Source organism: Marmota marmota, unplaced genomic scaffold (genome assembly GCF_001458135.2).
Source record: "Marmota marmota marmota unplaced genomic scaffold, marMar, whole genome shotgun sequence".
Taxonomy (NCBI): domain Eukaryota; kingdom Metazoa; phylum Chordata; class Mammalia; order Rodentia; family Sciuridae; genus Marmota; species Marmota marmota.
The window spans coordinates 19,937,880-19,941,308 of record NW_026000153.1 but is presented as its reverse complement, the minus strand read 5'-3'; the positions used below and the strand labels follow the sequence as shown (position 1 = coordinate 19,941,308).

The 3,429-nt window shown below is 40.5% G+C and overlaps 1 protein-coding gene across 5 annotated transcripts in view; it reads right to left on the bottom strand.

Annotated features, from left to right (window-relative positions):
* Positions 1-379, bottom strand: part of Ogdh (oxoglutarate dehydrogenase) — an 84,109-nt gene extending 83,730 nt beyond the window's left edge. For 4 of the 5 annotated variants that reach the window (XM_048786545.1, XM_015490276.2, XM_048786542.1 and 1 more), the window contains exon 1: positions 257-379. The gene's annotated coding sequence lies outside the window, so the exon portion shown is untranslated. Of the gene's footprint in view, positions 1-144 lie in introns of all 5 variants that reach the window. The other variant, XM_048786543.1, reaches the window with a different exon arrangement.
* Between the last annotated feature and the right edge of the window lie 3,050 nt (positions 380-3,429).

Here is a 3,429-nt window from a genome sequence, read left to right as displayed (position 1 = left end):
CCCGGGCGCCAGCCGGGCCCGCCAATCTCCGCCCGCCGGGCGCCCCCGCCAGGTCATTGGCTGCCAAGCCCGTCCGTCAGGCCCCGTCCCCTCCCACTACCGCCGCCCTCAATCAGCCCTCTCCGTCCGCTCAGCTCCGGGCACCTCCGCTCCCGCAGCTCCAAGGACGCGGCGACCTCGCTCTCGGCCGCGACCCGCGGTTGGCAAGCGCTTGGTCCCCGGCGCGGGGATGGGCCCAGCGGTAGCGAACAGTTACCTCTCTCCGGCTCAGCTCCACCCGAATGAGACACCTACACCCCGCTCCGGGGCACCAAACTCTCGGCCCCGCCCCAGCGTATGGCGTCAGCACGCAGCTTGGTCTCGGGGAGGCCCGCCCCTCGTTGTGGGCGTGGTCGTGACGCTACAAAGCCTACTGGCGTCATGACGCCGACCGCGCTATTGCAGAAGCTGCGGCGTAGGATCCTACCTGTGTTCGCACCTAGAGAATTCCAGCTCTTCCCTGGTGATGACAGTTAAATAAAAGTATGATGTTTTCAATATCTGTTAGGAGCCCGCTAAATGATAGTGAGGTTTATGTAAAATTTATCACTAAACAAAAATAAATAATTTGAATATCAAAATCTACGTCGACCTCTCATTTTGCGTGAAGCTTTGTGACGAGCGCTTAACCTGCGCTATTGTGTAACAGCCGCAGTCTGCACGTGACAAAAGATAGTGCCGGGACCCAGCCCGGTTTGTCCTGGTTCCATACCCAACTACCGAGAGAGGGAAAACGCCACTAATCTATCGCAACCTGAACCCTATTGATCGTAAGACGCTCCCAATTTAAAAGTTGAAATTTGGAAAAAGTTGTTTCAGAATTAATGTGATTCAGTAAATTATGTTGAATTACGTACGGATAACGTGTCCTTTGCAGTTCGTCTTCACCACAAGCCTGGAAAAGCTTCATTTCGTGCCTATGTCTTTAACTACAAGCTTCTATCCTTTTGACAGATCAGACGTTGAGTTCAGAGATTTTAGAGGACAATAATATAAAGCTGTGCCTTAAAGTGCTTTGTTTTTTATTTTATTTATTTATTGTACCGGGAATTGAACCCAGGTCTACATCCCCAGCCCTGTTTTGTATTTTATTTAGAGCCAGGATCTCTCTGAGTTGCTAAGTGCCTCACTAAGTTGGTGATGGTGGCTTTGAAATTGTGATCCTCCTGTTTTAGCCTCCAGAGCCGCAGGGATTGCAGGCGGCTGTCTTGATTTTTGACAGTTTATCTTTGATATATGTAGCAATGATACTGGTATTCCCATTAATTATAAAGTTTTCTTTTGTAATAAATGGTTCTATTTAAAGAATATATTAACTAGGGCTGGGGTTGTAGCTCAGTGGTTGAGCGCTTGCTTCACGGCATGAGACACTGGGTTCGACCCTCAGCACTACATAAAATAAATATAGATATATATTACTTCTACAATTAAAAATTTTTTTAAAAAGAATATATTAACTAGATGTTAGTATGGAAAGGTCACACCCAAATGACAAACAGGGAAACAATGTTCCAGGCTCTATTGAATATTCTCTTAGGTATACTTTCCCCACAAAATAATGAACTACTTTAAGGACTGTGTCCTGTAGTACAGTAGTAGATATTGGGGTCACAAAGGGCATGACTATGACTAGCAGGATAGTTCTATGGAGGACACAAATATCTGATTCTGAGCCAGTATTACAACCACTTATCAATGTTATAGACTTAGAACAATTTCTAAAAGGAAAAGAAAATTCATTTTTTTTTGTTTTGTTTAAATGGGGAGTATAAGTGCTTGTGAGAGCAAAGTAGAGCAGATGTATGGGACAAAGATCTAGAGACTAGGATAACGTGAAAGGACCAAAAACCAAACACCAATATGCAGTTTTCCCAATTTTTATAAGAGATCATGGTATATATTAAAATTGGGCATTTTAGCCAGGCACAGTGACACACACCTGTAATGCCAGCAACTTGGGGAGCCAAGGAAGGAGAACTGGAGATTCCAGGCCAGCCTAGGCATCTTAGTGAAAGCCTGTCACAAACTAAAAAAAATAAATAAAAAGGGCTGGGGATATACTTCACTGGTAGAGTACCCGTGGGTTCAATCCTTAGTACTGGGGAAATATTGGCACTTTAACTAATTTAAGTATTCAACTCAGTGACATTAATTGCACTCTATAACCATAAAGTAATAATTTTCCATTTACCTCCTTCTTTCCCTCCCTTATCAGCTCTTTAAACTTTTTATAAATTTGAATATTTTAGTTATATCATGTAAGTGGAATCATGCAGTATTTGACCTTTTTGTATGACTTAGAGCACTCAGCATAATGTTAGCATTCATCCATGTTGTAGCATAGATCAGAACTTATTTTCTTTTTATGGCCGATAACATTCCTTTGTATGGGTATACCAATTTTTTTATCCATTCTCTATTGATGAATACTTGAGTCATTTTTACCTTTTGGATATTGAGAATAATACTACAATGAACACAGATGTGTACATATCTGAGTACCAATTAAAATGCTTTTGTATATGTATATCTAGGAGTGGAATTTCAGATCATGATGGAATTCTGTCTAGCTTTTGAGGAAGTGATAAATGTTCACAGAGCAACTACACTATTTTAGATTCCCATCAGCAAAGAATAAAGTTTCAGTTTCTGTACAATCTCACCAATACTTGTTTTCTTTTTAAATAAATAAATAAATATATGTATATGTGTACATATATATATATTTTTTAAGTAGTATCTGGACACAATGCCTTTATTTTTACGTGATGCTGAGGATCAAACCCAATGCCTCACACATGTTAGACAAGCACTCTACCACTGAGCTACAACTTCAGCCCCCACTTGTTTTCTTTTTAAACTTTTATTATAGCTATCTGGCTGATGTGGTTGAGTGTGTACCTAGGATGTGAGAGGCCCTGGATTCAATCCCCAGTACTGCAAGAAAAAAAAAGAATATTATAATAATATTTTATTATAGCTATCCCAGTGGGTATGAGCGGGTATCTCATTTTTTTTTCTGTTATTGATGGACCTCTTTTTTTTTTAAATTTGTTTATATGCGGTGCTGAGAATCGAGCCCAGTGCCTCACCCATGCTAGGCAAGCATTCTACCTCTGAGCTATAACCCCAGGCCCTCATTTTGGTTTTGATTTGCATCTCCCTAATGACTAAAATATGGAGTATCTTTTCATGTGCTTCTTAACTATTTGCATATTTTCTGTGAACTATTTAAGTCATTTGCCTATATTTAAATTGGGTTGTTTGTCACTTTGTTATTGAATTGTAGAAGTTCTTTATATGTTATGGATATCAAACCTTATCAGATGTATGATTTACAAATATTTTCTCACATTTTGTATGTTTTCTTTCTTTTTTTTTTTTTTTTGG